Consider the following 22,281-nt stretch of genomic DNA (forward strand, 5'->3'; position numbering starts at 1 on the left):
TTTGAAGAGTGCGCAGGGATCATCGCGACCCCGTATATGTGCCATCACTTTAGGTCATTATTAAAAACATCTTTTTTAGAAACTTATTTTAAAATACATATTATAACCATGTCCTATGCAAGTACGATTTATATTTATGCATAGTATCCATATCTCTACAACATTAAGTCTACTAGCATATTTACATTTATCATGATTCATAATGTTTTTGTTGGTCCGTTTAACCTGGTTGTTGAATACACATTCAAGCACCCATAGCGTGCTTTTGCTTCTGGAGACATGTTGTCTGCCTCATAAATCAATTACGCTCTATTTTGCAATGGAATTATTGCAGCATAAGCCCATTACACTTCTGTTTAATCAAGCAATCATTATAGCATAAACCCATTACACTACAGTTTAACCAAGCAATCATCACAGTGTAAAACCATGTTTTTCTTTATTGGATCACCATCTAACTTGAAACCTCTTAGCTTTGATGAGTCCTTAGCATTTGCCCTTATTCAACTTGTTCTCACAGAATCTTTTCAAGAGAGCAATATTCCTTTGATATTCATGACTTTATTTTATGGCAAAAGGGAAGGGATAGCTTTTTTCTTTCTTCCTTGGGCTACAGGAATTCTACAAGTTCTTTATCTACATTTATCCCCATTTCCACAGCTCGCAATACAATTATCCATTTGCTTTCTTTCTGTCGCAATTTAGAGGTTCTATTTCCCCCTCTACTGCTCACTGGCACTACATCAATATCATGAAACCCTATTTTGTGGATTTCCGTGTTCCTATGTATTGTGTTGAAGTGTGTTGCAAAGGGGTATTGTGGATTGTTGTTCCTTATAGCCCGGAAATGTTTTTGGATCCTCTCTTTTAGGGGCCTCGTAGTGCTGCCAATGTAAATCTGATTACAGATACATTTTATACAGTACACAACATGTGTTGTATTGCAATTAATGAATTGGCTAATTTCATATGTTTTCTTACTGTTATATTGAAACTTAAGAGTCCTATTCATTGCAAAACAGCAAATACAGCACAGGCCACATCTGTAAAAGCCTTTGGCCTTTGGAGGAAACCAGTTGGTCTGTCTTTTTGGTGGAATATAGCTCGGACAGAGTTCTTGTCTAAGAGTTTTCCTTTTTTGAAAGGTAATGCTTGGCTTATTACCTATCTTTTCCTGTAAAGTGGTATCTTCTACCAACAAGTGCCAATGTTTGTTCAGTATTCTATAAATATCTGTACTGACTGTACTGTATGGGGTTATGAACCTGATCTTATTGTTCATACATTTGATGTGTCTTTTACGTTTTAATAGCAGACTTTTGTCTCTCAGATTGATTTTACTCCTAGCTTTGTTAATGATATCTACTCCGTAGCCCCTGGCCAAGAATCTCTTTTCTACCTTGATTAGTTCCTCATCAAGCTTTTTTTCATCACTACAGTTCCTCTTTGTCCTTGTCATTTCACCATATGGAATAGCTTAGATTTGTGAGGTTGGATGTAGGCATTCCGCATGCAATACGGCATTACATGCCGTCGATTTTCTATATGGTATGGACACTAACTTTCCACCCTCTGCCACTATGGTGATGTCCAAAAAATTAATGTATGAGATACATTGTTGTTGGATTGTTGTTAATGTATTCGAAGAATATATCCAACTCCTCATGTGTCCCTGACCAGAACATGATCATATCGTCAATGTATCTACCTAGATATAGGATGTTATTCAGCAATTGTACAGGACCCTTACGCCAAATATGTATTAGCTAAAAATATCCCATGTATAGGTTGGCCAAGGATGGAGAGAATTTTGCACCCATGGCCACACCTTTTATTTGGCGAAACCAACTGCCATTATGCAAAAAGTCATTGCTATTTAGTACAAGTTCAATCATGGATACAAGCATTGTAGAATGTTCATACGTTTCAATGGGCCGTGTGTCTAGAAAGTGACGTATTGCTACCAAACCTGCTTCATATGGTATGCTTGTGTATAATGCACACACGTCCATTGTAACCAAAAAATGCCCTTGCACCCAATCCACATCAGCAATTTTATTCAGGACATCTCCCGTGTCCTGAATAAAGGAAGGTAAATTGATCACTAATGGCTGCAAGAATAAATCAATGTATTCCGAAATTTTTTCTGTAGGGGATCCTATACCTGCTATAATTGGTCTTCCCGGAGGGAAACCCCCCCCTTTTTATGCACTTTAGGCAAGCAGTATATACAGGGATAGGTGGGAACATCATTGAAGAGATATTTCATTTCTACATCTGATATTAAGCATTTGTCATACCAAGATTTTAGATGGCTCCAAATCGTGTCCTTTACTTTTTTGATGGGATTATCACTGAGTTTCGTATATGTCATCGTATCACTGAGTTGCCTGTCCAATTCCTTAATATATTCCCCATGGTTCATCAGAACTATATTTCCTCCCTTGTCAGCCTCCCGGATGACAAGGGAGTCCTTTTTCTTAAGGTCGGACAGGGCCTTACGTTCATCAGACGTTATGTTTTGTTTTTTATACTTTACGTTTTTGTAAAATCTGTCTTCCAATTTGTATAAATCAGACATTACATTCTGTTGAAACATATCAATGTTGTTCCTTCCTTGTATTTGTGGTGTAAATCTTGATTTTGTTTTCAGGCCACTATCTATATTGGCGAATGTGTCTAAATTGAGGTCTGCTGCTACAGCTTCCATACTTGGAACACCATCCTCATCATCCAAACTTAGAAGCAAGTGTACATCCCTTATTTCTTTGATCGAAGGGTTCTCATTTGTATTTTCAATGAGTAACTTCTTGTTAGTCATTTGTGGTCCATCCTGAAAGTATTTACACAGTTTGAGATTTCTAACAAATTTAAAACAACTAATATGAAACAATGAAAAATCAGGAATCGCACTAGGACAGAAACCAAGTCCTTTGCTGAGTACATTTATTTCGCAATTCGTCAAAACATGCTCTGAAAGATTTACAACATTGATACCATCACATGTATCCAAACTCTGTGTGTTGGACCCCACATTCATTACATCTTCTGATTGCGAGTCCCTGAACGTGTTGTGACTCCTGTTTTTATCTTTGGATCTTGCTCTGGAGTTGCCCCTCCTTGTTCTTATGTATTCATATCTTTTTTGAAGGCCTGTTTGTTGCCCTTCCTGAACCTTTGGAGTTCTAAAAAAAATGGGTCTGAGACGCCTCACACTGCTCCTTCTTGTGCCCTAGCTGACTCGTTACTAGTCAAGCTGCTTATACTCGATGCACCAGACATGCTGGATCCTTCTGCTGATTGTGAAGTGCAGTCGGAGCCTGCCTTGTTTGTGTATGGTTTGATGTAATCAAAGTTTCTTGCGAAAGTGTAAACTCTTCCGTTCCGATAATCCCTTTCATCTCTTTTAATTTTCTAGGATTTCTTCTCTCGTAGATACATTTGATGTTTATGTAACTCATCCTTGAGTATAGCCCAATTACGATCTGCTAATTCTGGTAAGTTAATATCCTGTATTTCTCTTTCTAACTTGGCTATTTCTACGAGCAGTTTCTCCCGTTTTAATTCTGCATCCCTTATTAGTATATCCATCATACCTAAAGAGGAATGTAATAGCAGTTTCTCCCACTCCTTCAAATGTCCCTTATCCAAGTCCTCAAATGAGGGAAAGATTAACACACGTAACCCCCTAGGTACCTGTTCTTTGGCAATATATTTACGTAGGACTGTTGCGTCCCACCAGCGGGAGAGTTCTTGTTTTTTAACTCGTTCTAATCGAATGAACTTTTGCCCCAGACCTTCTTTAGCGGTTGTCTTAGGATTGTTGTTACTTTTTCCAGGGTTTATGCTGAATAAATCATCTAATAGAGCGTCCCTATTGTCATCAAAGGTGGCCATTATTCAAATATCACTAATTATCTCTGTGGTTATTTCAAATCTGGTTATTACTATTTCTTCCAAATTTATCAGTATTTTTCGATTCTTATTACACTTATTCTCAATGTTTCTAACCTGCCAAGAGACAGCAGAGTTTCTTATGTTTTGAAATTATTGAGTGCTAAATCAGCAAGTAATACAATTATATACAAAAAATTGGTGGATTTGCTATAATGATTCGCACATCAATGTTAGTTTTCATCAGTCAAATCATAGTTCCATTTTACACATAACACACAATGAAGAGTGCTACTTGGGCGTTGGATGCACATCCACCTAGAACATCAAAAAAAGTGACCACCTTTCCCTAACGTCCGTCAGGGCAGTGAGTCACCACAATATAGAATATAACACCAGTGCACTTCCAAGATAGTCACTTTGATCCATACGCTATTGTAGCGTTTCAAACACAGTCCATAACCTTGATCAGAAGCCAAATCCAACACAGATAGACGATGCAGAAAATTCAAGCCTTTATTTTGCACATGCTATAATCCACAGCCGACGCGCATTTCGCCCGCTTCGGGCTTTTGCAAGGCTGTACAGCACACATGTAACAAAAAAGAGAAAATATGTATACTAAATCCCAAATCTTGTATAAAAATGTCTACACATATGAATTTGAATCAACTTTTTACATGCACTTTCAATAGGTGTAATAACCATCTTAACCTTCTCCATGTGAATAAATCAAGCATTTGAGAACCACCGCCAAATTCAAAGGGAATGGGTGTACTCTTATAAGTGATAGACCCACTCTGGATGAACGAGGAGGACTACACACAATCCAAACCATCCAGCCATCCTTGATGTCTACCCCTGTGTTTATCCGTCATGCATGATTTCCAAGTGTAAGTGAACAACATGTACGCAGCCGCGTAACAACACCTCCATATATTTCACACTTTTCCCAGTGTCATAGCAATATAAAAGGCTATCAGTCACAAAAGTATCCAATATAGGCCAAAAACCATCTCCCCCAAGCATGTGCCCAAAACATAACCATGACCGCTCACCTTTTATCGTACAAATCGATTCTTGTATCTAGTTAATGTTGTGACAATGTTATAGTTGAATTCTTGTCCAGTAAGTCTATGATTAAATTCACAAAATACAACACATTTGTCACCATATCCTATATTAAAAACTATTTCTAAAAAAACACTGAAAACCAGTTTTAGTGGTTTGAAAATACAGTTTACTAAGTCTTTACTTCGATGCCAAATCCTACCTTAGCCTGAACAGTCCTTGTATTGTTGCAGGTTCCTATGTTCCTTCCAATTGCGTAGTTAGCGAAATGATTGTCCCATAAAAGCTTTTAACGTGGAGCCATGATACGTTCCACAACCTGTGGGTATGAATGTCATGTCACTTTCAATGAGGTGCCCATTATACGTATATTACATGTCCATTTACCCATTTCCAGTCCTACCTATTACTGAATTCTGTAATCTAAGCTATTCCATATGGTGAAATGACAAGGACAAAGAAGAACTGTAGTGATGAAAAAAAGCTTGATGAGGAACTAACCAAGGTAGAAAAGAGATTTTTGGCCAGGGGCTACGGAGTAGATATCATTAACAAAGCTAGGAGTAAAATCAATCTGAGAGACAGAAGTCTGCTATTAAAACGTAAAAGACACATCAAATGTATGAACAATAAGATCAGGTTCATAACCCCATACAGTACAGTCAGTACAGATATTTATAGAATACTGAACAAACATTGGCACTTGTTGTAGAAGATACCACTTTACAGGAAAAGATAGGTAATGAGCCAAGCATTACCTTTCAAAAAGGGAAAACTCTTAGACAAGAACTCTGTCCGAGCTATATTCCACCAAAAAGACAGACCAACTGGTTTCCTCCAAAGGCCAAAGGCTTTTACAGATGTGGCCTGTGCTGTATTTGCCGTTTTGCAATGAATAGGACTCTTAAGTTTCAATATAACAGTAAGAAAAGATATGAAATTAGCCAATTCATTAATTGCAATACAACACATGTTGTGTACTGTATAAAATGTATCTGTAATCAGATTTACATTGGCAGCACTACGAGGCCCCTAAAAGAGAGGATCCAAAAACATTTCCGGGCTATAAGGAACAACAATCCACAATACCCCTTTGCAACACACTTCAACACAATACATAGGAACACGGAAATCCACAAAATAGGGTTTCATGATATTGATGTAGTGCCAGTGAGCAGTAGAGGGGGAAATAGAACCTCTAAATTGCGACAGAAGGAAAGCAAATGGATAATTTTATTGCGAGCTGTGGAAATGGGGATAAATGTAGATAAAGAACTTGTAGAATTCCTGTAGCCCAAGGAAGAAAGAAAAAAGCTATCCCTTCCCTTTTGCCATAAAATAAAGTCATGAATATCAAAGGAATATTGCTCTCTTGAAAAGATTCTGTGAGAACAAGTTGAATAAGGGCAAATGCTAAGGACTCATCAAAGCTAAGAGGTTTCAAGTTAGATGGTGATCCAATAAAGAAAAACATGGTTTTACACTGTGATGATTGCTTGGTTAAACTGTAGTGTAATGGGTTTATGCTGTAATGATTGCTTGATTAAACAGAAGTGTAATGGGCTTATGCTGCAATAATTCCATTGCAAAATAGAGCGTAATTGATTTATGAGGCAGACAACATGTCTCCAGAAGCAAAAGCACGCTATGGGTGCTTGAATGTTTATTCAACAACCAGGTTAAACGGACCAACAAAAACATTATGAATCATGATAAATGTAAATATGCTAGTAGACTTAATGTTGTAGAGATATGGATACTATGCATAAATATACATCGTACTTGCATAGGACATGGTTATAATATGTATTTTAAAATAAGTTTCTAAAAAAGATGTTTTTAATAATGACCTAAAGTGATGGCACATATACGGGGTCGCGATGATCCCTGCGCACTCTTCAAATTCATCCAACCTAACAATTACATGGTTTGAGCTAAGTACAGTTATGATGCTATTTGTACTAACATTAAACATTATAAGATGGCCGTCGTGGAGGACTGACATAGCAAGGAGTAACAGATGGTTTGTCCCTTGTTGATGTCGGCAGTCGGAAGGGCCGGGGAAAACACAATATAACGAACGCCGGGTGTTAACGAGAGTTGATGCCTCCAGGTTGCAGGGACGGTGTTTGAACGCGGAGTATTTTGCTTGGAGAGGTAAGATTCTTAGATTTTGGGATTGTGAAACTACGTGTAGGATATGGTTATCCTGACTGCACTGCAACCATAAACTCTGCATTGTACTGCTTTACAGCGTTTATGCTGTCCCCTCTGTTGAAGCAAGGGAAACTATGTTTCAAGTTACTGCCTTTCTTGAACAGTAACTGTGTTGCGGAATTTAAATTTTAGGATCAATTGCGGGAAGGCTTCTAACAACAAGTTAAGTTACACATAGACTTTATCGAAGACACATTGGCTGATAACGGGGACATATGGAGTAAAAGTCAGTCTAGACATACAAGGATATCATAGATTCTGACGAAGGTTAACTATGGACAGAGTTTTTGATAAAGGGGGCTAATGCAATATTGCTCATACAAATACAACAGAAATCAGTAATAGGTAGGATTGAAAATGGGTAAATGGACTTGTAAGTGTTAAATAATATGCGTATAATGGGCATTTCATTGAAAGTGACATGACATTCATACCCACAGGTTGTGGAACGTATCATGGCTCCACATTAAAAGCTCTTATGGGACAATCGTTTCACTAACTACGCAATTGGAAGGAACATAGGAACCTGCAACAATACAAGGACTGTTCAGGCTAACTTAGGATTTGGCATCGAAGTAAAGACTTAGTGAACTGTATTTTCAAACCACCAAAACTGACTTTCAGTGTTTTTTTAGAAATAGTTTTTAATATAGGATATGGTGACAAATGTGTTGTATTTTGTGAATTTAATTATAGACTTACTGGACAAGAATTCAACTATAACATTGCCACAACATTAACTAGATACAAGAATGGATTTGTACGATAAAAGGTGAGCGGTCATGGTTATGTTTTGGGCACATGCATGGAGAAGATGGTTTTTGGCCTATATTGGATACTTTTGTGACGGATAGCCTTCTATATTGCTATGACACTGGGAAAAGTTTGAAATATTTGGAGGTGTTGTTACGCGGCTGCGTACAGGTTGTTCACTTACACATGGAAATCATGCATGACGGATAAGCACAGGGATAGATATCAAGGATGGTTGGATGGTTTGGATTGTGTGTAGTCCTCCTCGTTCATCCCAAGTGGGTCTATCACTTATAGAGCACACCCATTCCCTTTGAATTTGGCGGTGGTTCTCAAATGCTTGATTTATTCACATGGTGAAGGTTAAGATGGTCATTACACCTATTGAAAGTGCATGTTTAAAAGTTGATTCAAATTCATATGTGTAGCAATTTTTATACAAGATTTGGGATTTAGTATACATATTCTTTCTTTTTTGTTACATGTGTGCTGTACAGCCTTGAGAAAGCCCGAAGCGGACGAAACGCGCGTCGGCTGTGGATTATAGCATGTGCAAAATAAAGGCTTGAATTTTCTACATCGTCTATCTGTGTTGGATTTGGCTTCTGATCAAGGATATGGACTGTGTTTGAAACGCTACAATAGCGTATGGATCAAAGTGACTATCTTGGAAGTGCACTGGTGTTATATTCTACATTGTGGTGACTCACTGCCCTGACGGACGTTAGGGAAAGGTGGTCACTTTTTAATGTTCTAGGTGGATGTGCATCCAACGCCTAAGTAGCACTCTACATTGTGTGTTATGTGTAAAATGGAACTATGATTTGACTGATGAAAACTAACATTGATGTGCGAATCAATATAGCAAATCCACCAATTTTTTGTATATAATTGTACCATTTACTAGGTGCTGACATGTGGCCAGAGATGCCAATTGGGGTTAGGCTTCAAAACAGTTTTAGGGAAGAAACATAGGCCCTGGGAACCTGATTAGCAGGAGCAAGGCACACTCAGTCAAAGAACATCAGCAATTCATCAAAAAGTGGGGGTATACCATGCAAGAAAGAGGGCACGTTCTCACACAACCACCCCAAACAAAAGAAGATTAGACTAACCTTTCCCTAGAGAGTCTTCATTGTGTAAGTGGAAGAACCTGGAAAGTCCACCTTCATTGGCATGGGCAGTCCCAGGTCTGTGTTCCACTTCAAAGTCCATTCCCAGTAGGGAGATGGATCACCTCAACATTTTAGGATTTTCTCCTTTTATTTGCATTAGTCATCTGAGAGGTCTGTGATCAATTTGAACTAGGAAGTGAGTACCAAACAAGAATGGTCTCAACTTCTTCATGGACCAAACCACAGCAACGGCCTCCCTCTCAAAGGCACTCCAACGCTGCTCCCTGGGGAGACGCATTCTACTTATAAAAGCAACAGGTTGGTCTTGGCCTTCCTCATTGGTCTGGGATAGGACCGCTCCTTTCCCTGGCTCAGAGGCATCAGTCTGCACTATGCACTGCTTGGCATAATCTGGAGCCTTCAGAATTGGTGCTGAGCACATTGCTTCTTTCAGGGTGCCAAAAGCCTTTTGACAACTAACTGTCCAGTTTACCTGTATGGGCATTTTCTTGGAGGTGAGTTCTGTGAGGGGAGTCACAACGGACCCATATCCCTTCACAACCCTTCTGCAGTACCCAGTCAAGCCAAGGAATGCCCTGACTTGGGCCTGGGTTGTTGGAGATGCCCAGTCCAGGATAACCCGGCTCATGGGCTGTAAAGGTTGTACCTGGCCTCCACCAACAAGGTGGCCCAACTACACCACAGTGCCATGCCCTAGCTGGCATTCGGATGCCTTGATGGTTAGGCCTGCAGTTTGCAGGGCTTTTAAAACCTTCCCAAGGTGGATCAGGTGATCCTGCCAGGTGGAACTAAAGACAGCAATACCATCAAGATAGGCTGCACTGAAGGACTCCAACCCAGTCAGGACCTGATTCACCAACCTCTGGAAGGTGACAGGGGCATTTTTTAAACCAAAGGGGATAACAGATTTCTCATAGTGCTAATAGTGCTCCGACAGTGTAGCAGAAAAGCAGTGAGGTACACACACATTACTAATTGATCAGGACAAATCTCAGTAGTGTTAAAAGATTTTTCAAAGTGTATTAAACAGCAGTTCAGAATGCACATATCTTTCATACAGCAGCGTTGTGTGTACAGAATCACGAGTACAGTAAACATCACTGAAGTGTACACTGATTTCTCCTCGAGTAGTAAAAGGCTTTGCAGCGTCCCATTATTTCTCAAGGTGTAGCAAACAGTAGTGCAGTGTGCAAATATTGCTCATAGTGCAGTAAACAGCAGCATGCAATGCTTTATCATAGTCACTTACAAGTAATGAAGCGTGTACAGAGCATAGTAAAAAGCAGTGCAGTGTGCACAGATTCGTCAGTACAACAAAAAGCAGTGCAGCCCATATATTGCCGTCACACAGAAAAAACAGTGTGGTGTGAATAGATTACTCAGTGTAGTAAATGCAGTGCAGCGTGCACAGATCCCTCATATTGTAGTATGAAGCAGTGCAGCGTGCACAGATTTCTTAAAGAGTAGTAAGATGCAGAACAGTGTGCACAGATTCCTCACATTGCAGTATGATGCTGTGCAGCGTGCACAGATTTCTTAAAGTGTAGTAAGATGCAGAACAGTGTGCACAGATTCCTCACATTGCAGTATGATGCAGTGCAGCGTGCACAGATTTCTTAAAGAGTAGTAAGATGCAGAACAGTGTGCACAGAGCCCTCATATTGCAGTATGATGCAGTGCAGCGTGCACAGATTTCTTAAAGTGTAGTAAGGTGCAGTACAGTGTGCATAGATCCCTCATATTGTAGTATGAAGCAGTGCAGCGTGCACAGATTTCTTAAAGTGTAGTAAGGTGCAGTACAGTGTGCATAGATCCCTCATATTGTAGTATGATGCTGTGCAGCGTGCACAGATTTCTTAAAGAGTAGTAAGATGCAGAACAGTGTGCACAGATTCCTCACATTGCAGTATGATTCCGTGCAGCGTGCACAGATTTCTTAAAGTGTAGTAAGATGCAGAACAGTGTGCACAGATTCCTCACATTGCAGTATGATGCAGTGCAGCATGAACAGATTTCTTAAAGAGTAGTAAGATGCAGAACAGTGTGCACAGAGCCCTCATATTGCAGTACGATGCAGTGCAGCGTGCACATATTTCTTAACGTGTAGTAAGATGCAGTACAGTGTGCACAGAGCCCTCATATTGCAGTATGATGCAGTGCAGCATGCACATATTTCTTAACGTGTAGTAAGATGCAGTACAGTGTGCACAGATCCCTCATATTGCAGTATGATGCACCGCAGCATGCTCATATTTCGTTAAGTGTAGTAACAGCAGGGTGGACAGATTCCTCAATGCAGTAAAAAGCAGCACAGCAGGCACAGGTGTCTCCCAGTGCAGCAGGATGTGGTGTAGAATGCATGGATAGTGCAGTACAGATCAGTACATTGGCACAGATTCCTCACAGTGCAGTACGATGGAGAGTAGTGTGCACAGTTTCCTCACAGTGCAGTAAGATGCAGTACTGTGCACAGATTCCTCATAGTGCAGTAAAATGCAGTGCAACCGTGCAAGGATCCCCTCTTTAACAGAAATGATGCCCACAAACACCCCCAGGGCCGGAAGGAAAGCGCCCCAGGGCCCCCGGATAGAAGAGCCCAGCTCAGCCCCATGAGCCCTGGATAGAAGAGCCCACCTCAGCCTCAGGGGCCCCCGGATAGAAGAGCCAAGCTCAGCCCCAGGGGACCCGGATAGAAGAGCCCAGCTCAGCCCCAGTGGCCCCCGGATAGAAGAGCCCAGCTCCATCCCAGGGGCCCCTGGATAGATGAGCCCAGCTCAACCCCAGGGGCCCCCGGATAGATGAGCCCAGCTCAACCCCAGGGGCCCCGAATAGAAGAGCCGAGCTCAGCCCCTAGGGCCCCTGGATAGACGAGCCCAGCTCAGCCCTCCAGGGCCCACGGATAGAAGAGCCCAGCTCAGCCCCAGTGGCCCTCGGATAGAAGAGCCCAGCTTAGCCCCAGGGGCCCCCGGATAGAAGAGCCCAGCTCAGCCCCAGGGGCCCCCGGATAGAAGAGCCCAGCTCAGCCCCATGAGCCCCGGATAGAAGAGCCCAGCTCAACCCCAGGGGCCCCCAGATAGAAGAGCCGAACTCAGCCCCTAGGGCCCCTGGATAGACGAGCCCAGCTCAGCCCTCCAGTGCCCACGGATAAAAGAGCCCAGCTCAGCCCCAGTGGCCCCCGGATAGAAGAGCCCAGCTTAGCCCCATGAGCCCTGGATAGAAGAGCCCAGCTCAGCCCTCCAGGGCCCCCGGATAGAAGAGCCCAGCTCAGCCCCATGAGCCCTGGATAGAAGAGCCCAGCTCAGCCCCAGTGGTCCCCGGATAGAAGAGCCCAGCTTAGCCCCAGGGGCCCCTGGATAGATGAGCCCAGCTCAACCCCAGGGACCTCCGGATAGAAGTGCCCAGCTCAGCCCCATGGGCCCCTGATAGAAGAGCCCAGATCAGCCCCAGGGGCCCCGGATAGAAGAGCCCAGATCAGCCCCAGGGGCCCCCAGATAGAAGAGCCCAGCTCAGCCCCAGAGGCCCCCAGATAGAAGAGCCCAGCTCAGCCCCAGGGGCCCGGGATAGAAGAGCCCATCTCAGCCCCAAGGGCCCCCGGATAGAAGAGCCCAGCTCAGCCCCAGGGGCCCAGGATAGAAGAGCCCAGCTCAGGCACAGGGACCCACGGATAAAAGAGCCCAGATCAGCCCCCAGGGGCCCTCAGGTAGAAGAGCCCAGCTCAGCCCCAAGGGCCCTCGGATAGAAGAGCCCAGCTCAGCCCCAGGGGCCCCGGATAGAAGAACCCAGCTCAGCCCCCAGGGGCCCCCAGATAGAAGAGCCCAGCTCAGCCCCAAGGGCCCCCGGATAGAAGAGCCCAGCTCAGCCCCAAGGGCCCCCGTATAGAAGAGCCCAGCTCAGCCCGGCTCCTGCAGAGATTCCCTCAGTCTATTTCTACAAACACAGCAGAAGGTGCTGACAATCTCCTACCTGAGCAGAGACCTGTGCAGACATGTCCAGGCTCTCTCCTTCCCCCTGGGGCTTAGGGAGGTAATGAAGATATCTGCCCACCAGACAGGGCTCCTTCCTCCTCTGCTGCAGGCTGCACACAGTGAGAGGCAGGAAGTGATGTCACCACCGCTGCTGGTGCTGTCTCTGCTGCCGCTGACCCGGAAGAGGAAACCCTTCTCCCTTCCACCCCATGTGCAGCTCAGTGGATTCATCAGCAGGCGATGAACGCCCTCTGGTGGCCGCTGACGGAACCGCCGCCTCCAGGCTCCAGCAGTGAATATATTTCATATAAACAAGCATTTATACCTGTAAAGACCTGGGTGTTTTAGATTTCTAGATGTGACAGACAGGGTTGACACCTAAAACCAGCTGAGATGACAACACTAGTCACACACATGGATGGTCTTAAGACACACAATACAAATACGGCATTTACAATCCAGCGCGCCACACAGATGCGGCATTATAAGGCTGTCAGTGCGACGGATATGCAGTTTGTATTAATTTCAGGAATTATTCATTTTAGGTAATCTCGGTTGTGTTAATGTATTTTTATAATTGCGTTGGCTGGTCTGTTTTAAAGCAGGTTTGAGTGGGAGCCTGACTCGTGCACAAGCTAATATTTAAACACTGAGTTACATAATATTTGTTTTGGGTGAGTGTATAAGATGGTATTTATGTATTATGTATGTACAGCGTGATTATAAGAATGCTTACATTAATTCAGGAGTGGACTTTTAAGTGTGATTGTATATTTCATGGCGTAAAACATTTGCTTTAAAGGATTGAATATTTCTGTATGAAATACACATTGTGAGGATGGATTTTGAATGGAACTGGCCAGGATTCGACCCCTTGGACGTTTCATAAGTGAGGACTTTTCCACAGGTACACTGGGCATCTTGTGGTGCTCTCCATGCCCAGGGGCTCTGGGTGTTGTACACTTTTGGAGGTGTCTTTTTCTTCTTGATGAGAACGAACCTGTTTGTTGTGGCACATTTCGGGTTTTTCTTTTCCTTATGTTTCTGTTACCCGACTGGTGAACACATTGGTACACTTGTAGTTGCTTCTAGGAAATTCACTGTGCAAAAACCATAGGTTAAATTAATAGATGATAATGTCAGTTATAATGTTACATTTGAAACTTAGAAATCACTGAAATTCACCAGGTATAGTTTACTGAGCTAACTATAACTCTCGCCCCCACCAATCACTGCTTAAGATCTCACATATTACATCACTTATGACATGTTAAATGACATCATTGATGACATCTAAAATAATGAACCCACATTTCTTTTTTATGAATTTTGCGCCAGGCGGGGGAATTAGATTAGGGTATTCCTACCCTGCCCCCTTATGTACTATTTTTTTAGACACACAGGACACAGGACCGAGTCTCTATGTCCTGTAAGTGCGGCCGCAACATTTCTCTCGATGTTGCAGCCAGACAGTCACATCGCTCACCCCCACGGGACCAGTCTCAAGTTGACCATCAAGGAAAAAAAGCCATCGCAGCCAATTGGAATGATTTTTTAAAATTCCCAGTTGATCAGGATTCCCCCAAACCAACTGTCCCGACATCAACACTACCCAACAAATTTACACCAAATCACAACATGCTTTGACAAAGCCGACCGGTCATGCTTGCATTGTGTGTCCTGGCTCACAAATGAAAGAAAAGCCTGCTGAAGTGAAAAAAAACTAAATAACAATGATTGCGGTCAGTACACAATGCATTTATGAGATTTAAAAAAATTATTTGATAATTAAATATACTTTTCAGATGGTGAAATAGTCCGCCAAGCATTGCAAAGGAAATATTCCATAAGAGGGGGAATAATAACACTAAAGAGCCATTAGCATGAGGTGAGAAGGATATTCTCCTTTGGGTGGATCCAAAGCTCACTCAACAACAGGTGCAGCCGCGGTCCGTGCAGGTAACAATGGTGGGAGGTGAGATCAGGTTGGGGGGGATTTCGAGGGACGATGCTGAGGGAAAATTAAATAAATAACTAATTTTCCTTCAGCAACGTCCCTCAAAATCCTCCCAAACCCGGCCTCACCACCCCAATGCTGTTACCTGCATGGCCCGCGGCTGAACAGGTGTGCACAAACCAGCGCCATCAAGCTAGACCTAAAACGCATAAGACACCATCATGGTTAGTTGATCAGGGGACGTATGTCTGGGTAAAACAAACCCTAATTGAAGATCTTTATTTTAAAGAAAACAACAAATTATTATAACTCATGCACCTCCACACAGAGTGTATTCAGTAGCCAAGCTACTCTAACTATAACTTGCCACTCTACCATGCACTCTGTTCTCACAAAAGATTTGATCTGCGATGTCATTTCTGTTCTTGTAAATACTGTTATTTTAGACAGTATAAGCAAGATATTATAAAACAGTAGAAGTAGTTCATGGAGAAGGCACGAGTTATAGTTACTGTAGTGTGTCTACCGAGTCAAATACTTTGGGGCCCGATTCACAAAGGTAATCTGAGACAAAAGTCGAACTTTACGACTTTTGGTATTCACATCGGTAATCTTCAAGTCGTAGCTTTTTGTCTGCAGTTGGGCAGGGATCTCCGGCTTTGGCCATACTCTCCGCACCCAGGCTGTACTCTCCGGCTAAAGCCGTACTCTGGCACAGGTCGGATGAAGTGTAATCAGGGGGCTGGAATGCAATTTTTACAAAAAGCAACATTAGGAACGTGTGGTAAATGGTAATGGAGGCCATGAAATTCAGTTTGGGCAGGGAAAAGGGTGTGGCCGGATACTACCTCATATCCCAGAAAAGTTTGCTCATTTGCATCATGGTACATGCAGTGCACAGTTTGCACTTCCCTCAGTGATGGCTGTAGTTTCAGCACGACAGTAAACGCTAAGGGGAGATTCTGGCCCGACTGCGGACATAAAGATATGAATCGTAAATGACCTCTGTGAATACCAAAAGTTGTAAAGTTAGATTTTTGTCTCAGATTGCATTTGTGAATAAGGCCCACTGTGTATGGAGGTGTGCGAGTTATAATAATTTGCCGCTGTTGTTTAAATTATAAATTAAAGGTATACATTTAGAAATGTGGGTTCTGTGTGGTTTCAGTTTGGTTTGCAGATAAAGAATAAATACATTTATATTAAAGGTGGTATCTAAATTATAAGTTTAAGGCACACTTACAACTTAAGAATTGCTAATGGTTGTGTATTTTCATTTTGGTGTGTATAGAAAGAATAAATAACATTTTCCTAACTATAAAAATGGTTTACCCTTTTGCTTTTTCTATGAATTTCAATGGTGATTTATTTTTAATAAAAAATATGTTTCAAAGCATACAGTTTACTGTCGTCAAGTGGACTGTTAGTAAATGGAGTATGGCAGAGTAGAGTGGAGGAGAGTGTTGTACAGTGTACCGTAATAGATTATAGTATTGTGAAGTTGTGGAATAGAATGGAATGTGGTACAGTGGGGCGGCTTACTGAGGAATACTGTAGAGTGGAGTGGTGTACATTGGAGGGGTAGAGTGGAGTGGTGTACAGTGGAGTAGATTGGCACAGTGTACAGTGGAGTAAATTGTTATATAGCGTGGTGGCATGGTGTATAGTACAGTGGTGTGTAGTGCACTAGAGTAGCAGGCATTGTATAAAGTTGAGTAAATTGTTATAAATTGGAAAGGCATTGTCTACAGTACAGTGAAAGTGGTGCCTTAGAGTGTTGGAAAGTGTTGTAAAGTGGAGTAGAGTGCTGCACACTAGGGTGTTAGCGCATAAAGTGGAATAGAGGGTTGAGCACTGTAGTTTAGGTGCATAGAGGGGAGTAAATTGTTATAAATTGGAGCCGTGTTTTCTACAGTATAGTGAGGTGGTGTGTTTTAGAGTGTTGGAAAGTCATAGAGTGGTGTGCACTGGGGTGTAAGAGCATACAGTGGAATAGAGGGTTGTTCAGTGCCATAAAGTGGGGTAAAGTGTCCCCTACAGTGAAGTAGAGTGTAATAGAGTCCAGTGGAGTGCTGTAGCATAGAGTGGAATAGTGTGTTCTATAACACATTCGCATGGAGTTGTGCTCAGTTAATGGTGTAGTCTAGGGTGTAGCAAAGTGTTGTACAATGGAGTGGTGCGGTGCAGCAGTGTCTCATATTAACAGCGGTGGAGCAGCATAGAGAGAATTGTGTAGAGAGTTGTAGAGTGGAGTATAGAGGCGTAAAGTGATATAGCATTAAATAGAGTGCTGTGCAGGGGCATTGAGAGGCGTTACATTGTTGTACAGTGTAGTATAGTGTGATATACACTGCAATTGCGTACAGTGGAGTGGCGTAGAATGGTGTGGCATACACCGGAATACCATAGAGTGGAGTGGGGAAGAGTGGAGTTTTACCTACAGTGGAATAGCGTAGAGTACAGGGGAGAGGTGTAGAGTAGAGTGGGGTAGAGTGGGGTAGAAGGGAATGAGGTACATAGGAATAGTATTGAGTAGAGTGGTTTGGAGGGGAGTAGCTTCCAGTGAAATAGCGTACAGTATGGAATCATACACTAAAATAGGGAACAGTGGAGTAATGTAGAGTGGAGTGGCATACACTGAAGTGCCTTAGAGTGGAGTGGCATAGTGTGGAGTGGCGTACACTGAAGTGCCTTAGAGTGGAGTGGCATACACTGGAGTGCCTGAGAGTGGAGTGGCATAGTGTGGAGTGGCGTACACTGAAGTGCCTTAGAGTGGAGTGGCATACACTGGAGTGCCTGAGAGTGGAGTGGCATACACTGAAGTGCCTTAGAGTGGAGTGGCATAGTGTGGAGTGGCGTACACTGAAGTGCCTTAGAGTGGAGTGGCATACACTGGAGTGCGTGAGAGTGGAGTGGCATACACTGGAGTGCCTGAGAGTGGAGTGGCATACATTGGAGTGCCTGAGAGTGGAGTGGCATAGTGTGGAGTGGCGTACACTGAAGTGCCTTAGAGTGGAGTGGCATAGTGTGGAGTGGCGTACACTGGAGTGCCTGAGAGTGGAGTGGCATAGACTGGAGTGCCTGAGAGTGGAGTGGCATAGTGTGGAGTGGCGTACACTGAAGTGCCTGAGAGTGGAGTGGCATACACTGGAGTGCCTGAGAGTGGAGTGGCATAGTGTGGAGTGGCGTACACTGAAGTGCCTTAGAGTGGAGTGGCATACACTGGAGTGCCTGAGAGTGGAGTGGCATAGTGTGGAGTGGCGTACACTGAAATGGCTTAGAGTGGAGTGGCATAGTGTGGAGTGGCATACACTGGAGTGCCTGAGAGTGGAGTGGCATAGTGTGGAGTGGCGTACACTGAAGTGCCTTAGAGTGGAGTGGCATACACTGGAGTGCCTGAGAGTGGAGTGGCATAGTGTGGAGTGGCGTACACTGAAGTGGCTTAGAGTGGAGTGGCATACACTGGAGTGCCTGAGAGTGGATTGGCGTAGTGTGGAGTGGCGTACACTGAAGTGGCTTAGAGTGGAGTTGGCATAGAGTGCAGTGACGTACACTGAAATGGCGTACAGTGGAATAGTTTACACCGTGGGGGGAATAAAGAGAAGTGGCTTATGCGGAGTGGGGTGGCGTGGAATAGCATAGAGTGGTGCACAGTGTAGTGAAGTGTTGTACAGTGGAATGGGGTGGACTATAGTGCCGTACAGAAATATAGGGTACTGTGGAGTGTCATACAGTAGAATAGCGTACAGTGGAGTGGTCAAGAGGAAATTGGCATAGAGTGGAGTGTCACACAGTTAAATAGAGTACAGTCCAGCGTTGTGCATTGAAGTGGCTTAGAATAGCACAGAGTGGATAAGCGTAGACTTTAGGGTCATAGAGTGGAGTTGCCTAGAGTGGAATATTGTACAGTGGAGACATTTTAGAATTGACCAGACCTCGATAAATAAAGTTGTGGAGAGGAGTGGTGTAGAGTAGAGTGGAGTGGGGTAGAGAGGAATAGCGTACAGTGGAGTGGTGTAGAGGGGATGATGTAGAGTGGAGTGGCACACACTGAAATATCAATTAGTGGAGCAGCCAAGAGTGGAGAGGCCTACAGCGGAGCAGCGTACACTGGAGTGCCTTAGTGTGGAGTGGTGAAGCTTTAAGGTAGCGTACACTGGAGTGGCATACAGTGGAGTTGTGTGCCGTGGAGTTGAGTACACTGGAAGGGCGTACAGTGGAATTGTATACAGTGGAGTCGCTTACAGTGGAGAGTGGAGTGGCATGGCATGTTGTCGACTATAGTGGTGTTGAGTAAAGTAGAGTGCAGGGAAGTGGAGTGGAGTGGAGTAGCGTAGCATACAATAAAGTAAAGTGTCATGAATTGGAGTACCATTTTGAACAGTAGAGTGTGGTGATGTGTTGGACAGTATTGGAAAGTGTTGTAGGCAGCAGTAGAGTAGAGTGGCATATATTCCAATTAGGGCGGAGTGGTGTAAAGTACAGTGTGTAGAGTGTGGTAGACTAGATTGGCAGTGCTATAGAGTACAACGACATAGAGTGGCGTCTAGTGGAGTGGAGTACTGTGTCATAGAGTAGAGTGGAGAAAAGTGGGGTACAGTGGCATCCAGAGAGTTACGTACAGTATCAAATACTGAACTGGATTATCATAGAGTGGCATAAAGCGGAGTTGAGTGGCTTACAGTATAGCACAGTGTTGTACAGTGGAGTGTAGGAGCAAAGACTGGAGTAAGGTGTCAGAGAGTGGAATACGATGAAGTTGAATGTTGTAGAGTGGAGTTGCATAGAGTACAGTAGTGTGCCAAACAGTGGATTTTGTACAGTAGCGTTAAGCAAGGTAAAGTCTAGTACAGAGGAGTAGATTTGAGTGGAGTGGGGTAACGTAGTGTGGAGTAAAGCATAATAGTGTGTGTTACAGAGCAGAGTCGTGTGGAGTGGAGTGGTATAGCGTAAGTAGTAAACTGTCATAAATTTAGTGGGGTCTTGTACAGTAAAGTGTATGGCTATGTCATAGATTATAGAAAAGGGTTGTATAGTGGATTAGAGAGTTGCACAATGGAGTATACGTTCATAGAGTGGAGTATAGAGTTGGACAAATCTGTGTATGGGGAAGAGTAGAGTGTTGTAGAGTGCCATGAAGTTCATATTACTCTGCCACAGTATAATGTTCACTGCGCTATTTCTCCAGAAGTAAGTCTTCAGTTGGTTCACATGGAACACCCTTTGAGGTTAGAGTGTGTTACCTGTGTCCAGCAAACAGTTCACATCAGACACTTTCCGCTTCCCTTTGTATGGTCCACACCACTTATCCTCCAAAGCTTTCAGAGGTATGAGCTTTCACACCAACACCGCCAGACCCTCCTAATGCCCAATCAGCATTGCTTTCTTGAAATATCACTCCTTTTATTAGCTCCTGAGTAGCCTGAAGGTTTTTCATCGCCTGATCCATGTATTGCCACATCAAACTTCTGAGGCCAATCACAGAGTCGACCACATCATTTTGTGCAAACTTGGAAGTTCCTTCCACCCTTCGCTGTTCAACCTGAGTGGGCCCCAGACTTGGTGCTCACACAGAAGGCAAAGTGACTGAAATCCATGCCCTTGTCAGGAATCTCCTCGTTAGTGAATAAGAGACATGGCAGGAGAAGATCCCAGTTCCTTCAGAAGTTCTCTGATAAAGCTCTCATTATACTTTTAAGGGTATTGTTAAACGTCGCCAATAATCCCTTGGTTTGTGGATGGTATGCAGCGGAGAAACGATGTCACACCAGCTTGCTATCACATCCCTATACATATGAGGAGATTTGAAATTGGTTCCCTGGGTGAAAATCACAGTCTTTGGAAATACAGTCCAGAAAAGATGCCCAGGAGAGCCCTAACTATGCAATTGTGTTTTTCAAAGGTGCCACTTCTTGACACCTGGTGCCATGATCCACCGCAACCAAACGGTACCGATACTGAGGGGAGGTGTACGGAGCCTCTACCCTGGGCTGCTGGGTAGTTCATCAGAGGGAAGAGAGCTGAAGGGGACAGACCTGTGCCATCAGCACTACTTGAGTGGGGTGAAGTGGGGAGCCATCTAGACAGTCACCCTGAGGTGTGTCTTAAGCTTTCTAGAGTGATCATAAGTCTTTGCTCTTTCTGGTCCCTACACCCTCGGAAAGAACGGGCATGTGCGTGATCCACAGGATCAGAATCAGCTTCAAGCCCGGTCATTGTACTGCCAGCCACGTGCATTGCTCGCATGTGTGCTATCTCTTTGTACCATACATTATCTTAACAGCATCTGACTTAGCATTTTCTAGCTTTACTATTGCACCAAAATGCGTTCTTATTAATGCCATTCTTTTTTTGAAAGGCTCTTGGATTTCTATCCATGGGCTGTGTTTGGTGCGTATCATTGGAAGAGACTTCTAAAGTATCAGGTTTCAAATTAGTTATGCACACATATTTCTAAATGTAATGGGGTATACTGATGAGCCAGTGTGCGTCGCTCTTGCACCACACAATGTGGTGCAAGAGTAATGCAAATCTTAAATGCAATTCATGAAGCCATGCAAGGTCCCTTTGTGTGGCCCCGAGTGGCTCCATAAATCTGGAGAAAAGCAAGTAACACTAATCGCTGCGTTGCTTACTCTGCCTGGGATGGCGTTCCATGGGCGCTGCGTGGGTGTTCCCATGCACCTCTCATGGTTTTCGACGCATTCTCAGATTTACCAGAACTGGTAAAACTGGGAAAGTGCCAAAAGATATGCCTTCCCAGGAGTGGGGTAATGTAGAGAAATATCTTTATTTCTCCTCGGTGCTTCCTCTTTCAGAATGCAGCACACATCGAAAGAGGAATGTGCCTCTCACGATTGTTTTTGTGTGGAGGAAGGTGCCCCTTCCTGCACAAAAGAAATCCTGCATGCAACTGCATTGGTGCTAGGCTGCGGAAAGGGAAAAGAACAATTGATGAACAGAATGCAGAACAATGTCATGCATTCACCCCTGTACAGAGATCTGGGCCTAAATCCATATTTTTTTTGCTAACCATGCCATTCCAGTTTGGACCCAGCTATATGCAAATCAGCCTTGACCCTGTGCCCAATGAGAACAGTCCAGCCCAAACTGCCAGGCCAGGTCCTCCTGGACTGGAAACAAGCATCCTAGGACCGGTTTTGGGCTTTCAGCCGTCATCAGCCAGGATAGCTTGACTCCAGTGGCATGGAGAGCACAGGACTCTGGTCTGAGTATACCCGTCCCACTCGGGTGACAAATGGAAAAAGAACTATTGATGGGCAGAATG

At 43.6% G+C, this 22,281-nt stretch overlaps 1 long non-coding RNA gene across 1 annotated transcript in view; it reads left to right on the forward strand.

Moving 5' to 3' along the window:
- Positions 1–22,281, forward strand: part of LOC144806148 (uncharacterized) — a 1,180,470-nt gene that overhangs the window by 478,314 nt on the left and 679,875 nt on the right. The gene's annotated exons all lie outside the window — the stretch shown is intronic.

The sequence above is a fragment of the Lissotriton helveticus genome, assembly GCF_964261635.1.
Source record: "Lissotriton helveticus chromosome 1_1 unlocalized genomic scaffold, aLisHel1.1 SUPER_1_unloc_5, whole genome shotgun sequence".
Lineage (NCBI taxonomy): Eukaryota > Metazoa > Chordata > Amphibia > Caudata > Salamandridae > Lissotriton > Lissotriton helveticus.